Source organism: Gossypium arboreum, chromosome 2, assembly GCF_025698485.1.
Source record: "Gossypium arboreum isolate Shixiya-1 chromosome 2, ASM2569848v2, whole genome shotgun sequence".
NCBI classification, from domain to species: domain Eukaryota; kingdom Viridiplantae; phylum Streptophyta; class Magnoliopsida; order Malvales; family Malvaceae; genus Gossypium; species Gossypium arboreum.
The window spans coordinates 61,810,736-61,818,826 of NC_069071.1; the positions used below are offsets into that span (position 1 = coordinate 61,810,736).

General features: G+C 35.7%; 1 non-coding gene across 1 annotated transcript; it reads right to left on the reverse strand.

The window, feature by feature from the left end:
• Nucleotides 1–6,563: 6,563 nt before the first annotated feature.
• On the reverse strand, nucleotides 6,564–6,670 carry LOC128289559 (small nucleolar RNA R71). The gene has a single exon (XR_008279205.1). It is a non-coding gene; the product is annotated as a small nucleolar RNA R71 (small nucleolar RNA).
• Between the last annotated feature and the right edge of the window lie 1,421 nt (nucleotides 6,671–8,091).

The window sequence follows — 8,091 nt, forward strand, 5'->3', positions numbered from 1 at the left end:
AGCCTCTCGACAAAGCTGAAGCCTCACAAGAAGAACTATCCGACACATGACTTAGAGTTGGCCGCCATAGTATTTGCTTTGAAGATCTGGCAACGTTATTTGTTCAAAAAGATATGCCATGTATACATCGATTATAAAAGTCTTACAGCATGTTTGGTTGGGATGAATGGCTATTCCATTCCTACCTTATTCATCACAACAGTCCTACTCCATTGTTTGGTTTGACTGAATGAATGAAACCACAATATATTATTACGGCCTCATTTCAGCCTCTCATGGAATAGCCATTCCATGCTACCACCAAAGAATAGCCATTCCAGCCTTTCACCGGATAGCAACCAATTTTTTTCCCAAAAATACCCCAAACCAAAAACATCATATTATCCACAATTTCATGAATGAATTATATCTATGGAAATTAAATCAAGAAGAAATATAAACTGGAACCCAATAGTTAAAAAAACTTCGATTCAATTTTTCCCAACTTCGATTTCATCCAACAATGATGTTTTCACAACATCAACACAAGGTCTCCTCTATAGAATCAATAAAGCAAAACAATCCAAAATCTCTGCACTAGAAATTGTAAATTAGACTTAAAACCCAGTAATGAAATTTAGAAAACAAAATTAACAACCCAAATCAGAAAAAAAAAATTATGATGGACAGTAGGAGATTAACAGAGGAGAGATTTGCATGTATGAATCTATATGTTTTGGTGGGCTTTTAGGACAAACTAACCAAAAAAAAAATTGAAAGAGGAGGTGAAAATAAAGCTTTGGATGATCACTTTAAAGAGGAGGTGGAGATAAAGCTTTGGAAAGAAAGATACCCAAGAGAGAGGGAGAGAGAGAGATGACCAGAGAAAAAAAAGTAGGGAACTAAATAGTGCTCGAGAGAAAAGAAAGAGATGAAAATGATCGACGATGGGTAGAGGCTCCAGATTAAAGAAGCAAGATTGAGGATGGGGGGAAGCAGAGATATTTGGAAAGCTCTGTTTGATGCTCAAAAATGAATCTGATGGTCATTTTTTTCCCCTGATTTTATTGTTCTCAAGTGTCAACAATTTTGGGATTAATCTGGGAAGTTCTTGTTTTCTCTAGCTTTGGGAGATAATCTAGCCTTGGGCTGGGTATAAATATTATATTAATTATACTATTAGATATATTTATAATATATGTTACTAAATTATTATATTTAATTATAATATTAAAAATTTCTAGATATTTTATTTTATTATTTTTATGAATTATATTAATTAAATTATATTTGTATAAACATTTAACAAGAATTAAATAATAAAAATACTATTATTAAATTGTATTTAATAACTATTGTATGAAAATATGATTAAATTATTTATTTTATCAAATTATTTTTAATAATAATCTTATTAAAATTTAATAACAATAACAATAATCATCTACTTAAAAAAAATTGTTAAGGCCATTCGGTCATTTCAATTTTTTTTCTTATGCTATTACAACATCATTCTATTCAACCAAACACAATAATACTATTACAGCTCTATTCCATTCCATTCAACCAAACATTTGAATTACTGATTACAGCTCTATTCCATTACAGCTCTATTCAATTACAGTCTTGTTCAATTACAGTGAACCAAACGTACCCTTAAGTACTTGATAACTCAGAAGGAATTAATTTGAGGCAACGGAGATGGATGGAACTATTAAAAGATTACGAGTTGATTATCGACTACCATCCGGGAAATGCGAACATGGTCGCCGATGCTTTGAGTAGAAAATCGTCATTTTCTTTTAGAGCAACGAATGCCCAATTGGCTTTATCAGAGGATGGTTGGGTTTTAGTAGAGTTAAAGGCTAGACCGACGTTTCTCCAAGAAATTTGTGAAGTCTAGAAGAGTGACAGTGAATTGCTAGCCAAGAGAACTCAGTGTAAATTGGGTGTTGAATCAGATTTTCGAATTTGTTTCGACGTTTGTTTGAGGTTCCGTGCTAGGATTTGTGTTCCTAAGGATATCGAGTTGATTTGGAAAATTTTATTTGAGGCACATAGCGGTTGTCTGTCAGTACACCCTGGAAGTACGAAGATGTACAATGATTTGAAGAAAATGTATTGGTGGTCGGGTATGAAAAGAGACATTTCAGAGTTTGTATCAAAATGCTTAGTGTGTCAACAAGTGAAAGTTGAGCACCAAGTATCTTGGGGTCTACTTCAGCCTATCATGATTCCTGAGTGGAATTGGGATCGAATCACAATGGATTTTGTGATAGGTTTGCTAGAAACCCCGAGAAAGAAAGATGTCGTTTGGGTTGTGGTTGACCGACTGACAAAGTCGGCCCACTTTATTCCGGTGCGTACTGACTTTTCACTTGATAAGCTAGCCGACTTATACATTTTTCGAGGTTGTGAAGCTTCATGGAGTGCACTTGTTGATTATTTCGGATAGGGACCCAAGGTTTACCTCGAGATTTTTGAAGAAATTGAAAAAATATTTGGGGACAAAGTTGAAATTTAGCACAGCCTTCCACCCGCAAACTGACGGTCAATCGGAGAGAGTAATTCAGATTCTTAAAAACATGTTACGTTGTTGTGTCCTTGATTTCCAAGGCAGTTACCACTGATTGAATTTACTTACAACAATAGCTATCAATCGAGCTTGAAAATGGTGCCTTATGAGGCATTGTATGGGTGAAAATACCAAACGCCCTTATATTGGACCGAGCTTAAAAAGAATCAGATTCAAGGGGTCGACTTAGTCAAGGAGACTGAAGAAAAGTTAAAGTTATTCGTGATTGTTTAAAGGCCACTTCAGATAGACAGAAATCCTATGCGGATTTGAAACGAAAAGAAATCGAGTTTCAGGTCAGAGATAAAGTATTCTTGAAGCTGTCTCCATGGAAAAATGTTCTCAGATTTGGTAAAAAGGGTAAATTGAATCCTCGCTTCATAGGACCGTATGAAATTACCAAGAGAGTAGGGGTTTTTGCCTATCGATTGGCTTTGCCCTCAGAGTTGAAAAATATTCACAACGTGTTTCATGTGACCATGTTACATCGATATAGATCAGATCCTTCGCATGTGATCACGCCAACAGAGATTGAGATTCAGCCAGATTTGACTTATGGTAAAGAACCGATTAAGATTTTGTCCCTAGAAGTTAAGCAATTGAGAAATAAAAGTATAGCACTTGTGAAAGTTTTTTGGCATATACATGGAGTTGAGGAAGCCACAAGGGAACCTGAAGGGACTATGAGATATCAATACCCAAACTTATTCATCGGTAAGATTTTCAGGGACGAAAATCCCTAAGGGGGAAGAATTGTAATAGCCCGATTTTGGAATTAGTCAGAACAATGGTTTTGGGAACACAAATCCAAGGTTGAGAAATTATTTTTATTATTATTTTGGTGTCATAGCATGATTATTTGAGTGTATGAAAATTTTGGTGAAGTAATTTTAGCGTTTGTGAGCTTAATTGTGAAAAAGGAGTAAATCGCATTAAGTGCAAAAGCCCTGTTTTAATGGCCAAAGGTTTCAAATTGCTATAGAACCTATATTGGGGGTCTTTAAAGTGAAATTAAGCCATTAGATAAATGATGGTCGGCCAAGAGACAAGGAAAATTCAAATGGTCAAATGTTAGGTGGGTTTTAGTGGCTTAATTGACAAAATAGAAATAAAATAAAGAAAGGATGATATCACTTAATCATCATCTTATTCTTCACCAATTTTTCAACATAAAAAATTGGGCTTAAAGAGCTCAAAATATCAGCCATTTCTCTCTCTTGCAAGTATGTCATTTTGAAGGTTATTCTTGATGATTTTTGTATTGTTATACCCCTTGTAACATGAGCTTTCTAAAAAGGGGACTATTTTACAAAATGGATGGTCTAGGGTTTTTCCATGAAAGCATGTGTGTTGTTAGCTGAAATTTTAGGGAAGAAAATGAATCTTGGTTGTTAAACAAACAACTTTTGTGAAAAGGTTTTCATGGAAACCCTAGTTAAGGACCATTTTGCATAAGTTATAAATTATGTGGTGAATGTGTGAATTAATGAGAATTATGGGCTGATTCTAGTATAAAAAGAATTTGGTTAAGCTTAATACTTAAATAAATTCGATAAAAATCAAATTTACGAGCCTAGGGGTAAAATCGTAATTTTTCCAAAGTTTGAGGGCAAAACGGTTATTTTACCAAAGTATGAGTCTTGAGTTGAGTTGAATGATTTGAGTATTAAATAAGCTAAATTTTGACATTTTAGATCAAGAGAAACGTGACTCGGGTCTTGATCGGGGAAAGAACAAAGTTTACGAGGATTAAGCTCGTTCCCATCATTTTGTACCGAGGTAAGTATATATGTAAATAATGTGTCATTGTAGCTTACTTTTAAATGTGTTGAGAATATATATTTAAAAAATTTATTGTTATCATGTATCATAATCTTATTTGCTACCATGAAAGTATGAATAATGTGATATAAGAGTAACCTACATTATGAGCAAGTGCAAAGATATCTGATAAACCGTAATTTATACATATTTTTATCCCATGCTTAGCACATTTATGGATGGTTTCTCCATAGAATTGGTGAATTCGATGCTCCTAATCCTTTAATTTCATGTTTTATACTTAGGTGAGCATAGCAGAGTAAAAAGAGCGAGAAACGGGCCAGAAACGGAGAAAATGGACCCACGTGGGAAATCAACACAGCCTGTACTTTCTCACACGGGCATGTCACACGACCATGTCCCTTTGGCAGGATTGAATCATGACTTACACGGGTATACTACACGCCCGTGCCTATTCAACAGCCTTGACCACGGGCTGGAGTAATCACACACGGACATGTCCCTGTCGAGCCCAATTATAACCCTATTCAGAAAAGGCCAATTTTGGGGGCTCTTAGGCATTCTAAAGCCTATTTAAACACCTGAGAAGGCACTTAGAAGGGGGACGCAGAGTAGGAAGCAAGGAATTACTCAAGGAAAGCCGATTGATCCATCTCAGAACCGGATTCATCATCAAGACTGAAGATCTCCCTTCAAGTTCCTTCAGGAGTTTTGGGTTTTCTTATTTTTTGTTATCTTTATGCTTTTGAGATGTTTTATTTCATAAGTATGAACTAAAACCCCTAAATACTTAAAGGGAATTAAACCTAAGGCGGATCTTGTTATTATTATTTGAATTGTATGATAAATATTTGACTTATTCTTAATTATGTGTTCTTAATTCTTGTTTTGATATTCTAGGATATTGATTCAAGTTAAGCTCTTATTCAGAGGAGGAATAAACCCTGTCTAAGAGTAAATTTCTCATAATTAAGCGGAGTTGATTGCACGCCTAGAGATAAGGTAATAAGATTTTTCCGGATTAGGGTGAAACCTAATAATGGAATCCATAGATCAAGTTAATACAATTCTAGGGTGTTAATTAGAAAGAGATTTCAATTATTCAACCTAGGGTTAGACGTTATTAGTCTCGAGAGAGATAATAATATAACTTAGGGATTTCTACAGATCAAGTCAAATGAATGAATCTTCTGATTCAGAGTCAAATAACAAGTGAAGTCTAGGTGGATTTTTCCTTAGGTATTTGTCTTAATCAATCGAATTTTCCCAAAAGTATTTTCCCAACTTTTCTTTCTGTGCACTCTTAGCTAGTAATTAGTTTAGATAACCAAACCTCTTAATTTTTAGGCTAGATAATAAAAAGGAAGTATATACTAGTACTCGTGGTTCCTTTGGGTTTGACAATCCGGTCTTGCTGAACTATAGTACTGTTCGATAGGTACACTTGCCTTCATCGTGATAATAAGTTAGTCTCAAGAACAATTCATTCATAAATCTTGAAACCCTATCATGAATATCAGTATCAAGTTTTTGGTGCCGTTGCCGGGGAACTAGGATACTAGGAACACTCAATTTTTATTACTTTAGCCATTTTACTTTTATTGCAATTTAAATTTTTATTTTATTTTCTAATTCTTCATTTATTTTCTTCAGACAGTTTTTCTAGTTTATGGCCAGAAGAAACCCTTCAGGACCATTACTATTTGATAGTGAGCTTGATCACACAATTCACAGAAATTTGAAGAGAAATAAGGTGAAGCTTACGATACACAGAAGAGCAAGAGGACGATACTTCAACCACAACTGAGGAGATGGCTGAAAACCAAGAAAATACGCTACCTCCTGCGATTGCTATTAATCAAAATCCTGCTCCGCATATTATGTATGATTATGCTAAACCTTCTTTAACAGGAACTGAATCGAGCATAGTTAGACCTGCTGTAGCTGTAGATACTTTTAACACAATTCAAATGATACATCAATTTGTTCAGTTTGACGGTTTGCAGGACGAAGATCCCAACGCTCACTTGGCAAACTTTTTGGAACTATGTGATAGATTTAAAATTAATTGCATTTCTGATAACACCATTCGCCTTCGGGTGTTCCTTTTTTCATTGAGAAACAAAGCTAAACAGTGGTTGAATTCATTACCACGGGGGTCAATCACTATTGGGAACAAATGATCGAAAATTTTTTATTAAAATATTTTTCGCCGGCTAAAATGGCTAAATTACGTAATGATATCTCTTCTTTTGTGTAGATGGATTTAGAAACACTATATGATGCATGGGAGAGATACAAGGACCTTTTTCGAAGATGCCGTTACCATGGGTTACCACTCTGGCTACAGGTTCAAACATTTCACAATGGCCTGAACACTTCGACTCGGCACATGATTGACGCAGCTGCTGGCAGAACCATCAATAATAAGACACCTAAAGATACCTATGAATTTATACAGGAGATGTCACTAAATAACTATCAGTGGCAAGTCATGAGGACAAAGCCAACGAAAACAGCTGGCGTTTATAACGTCGATTCGGTCACCATGCTCTCTAATTAGGTAGAACTCTTGAATAAGAAAATTGATAGTTTTCTTAGTTCTTCACAGGTTCACCCAGTAATGCAGTGCGAAGCAAGTGGAGGTGGATCAAGCAGTTCAGAATACCCACCTTGTGGCCACAACATGGAGAACGAGCAGTTAAATTACATGGGTAACAATCCTCTAACTCAACAATCCTTATAGCAATACTTACAATGCAGGTTGGAGGAACCACCCAAATTTTTCATGGGGAGGCCAAGGAAATCAGTGACCACCACCCCCTCCAGGCTTTCAGCAACCACCGTACCAGCAGGAGAAAAAGCCAAACCTTGAGGAGATGCTAACCAAATTCATCTCGATGTCAGAAACTCATTTTTAGAATACCGAGACGGCACTCAAAAATCAACAAGCATCAATCCAAGGGCTCGAAACTCAGATTGGACAGCTCGCCAATTTAATTTCTAATGACCACAAGGTAGCCTGCCAAGCAACACTGAATCTAAGCAAAGGGAGCAACTCAACGCGATTGCCATTCAAGATGAGGAAGGGTTAGTTGCAAACCCAAGGCCAGAAATGATGGTAAGAAAAGGTACGGATGAGTTAGGCCAAAATGACCCAAAGCCAGTTAGTATAGAATATAAACTTCGTGTGCCATACCCCAATGCGACAAGGAAATACAGGTCAGACAAACAATTTGGTAAATTCCTTAAACTTTTAATAAAACTACATATTAACTTACCATTTATTGAAGCCTTTTAGTAGATGCCAAACGCAGTCAAGTTTTTAAATGGGCTTTAAACAAATAAACGAAAGTTGGATGAGGTGTCGCATGTGGAGTTGAATGCAGTTTGCTCAGCCATATTACAGAATAAGGTACCCAACAAATTAAAAGATCCAGGGAGTTTTACAATTCCTTGTTTAATTGGTAGTTTAGATGTTCATAAGCATTAATGTTATGTCTTATAAATGTTTAAATAGCTAGGTCTTGGGAAACCCAAACAAACTAGGATGGACATTTAATTGGCTGATAAAACCATTAGATTTCCTAGGGGTATCATTGAAGATGTTCGCATTAAGATCGATAAATTTATATACCCAGTAGGTATTTTTGTTCTAGACATGGAAGAGAATAGTAACGCACCTTTAATTTTAGGACAACCCTTTTTAGCGATTGCTAGAATCATTATTGATGTTGGTACAGGTGAACTCACAC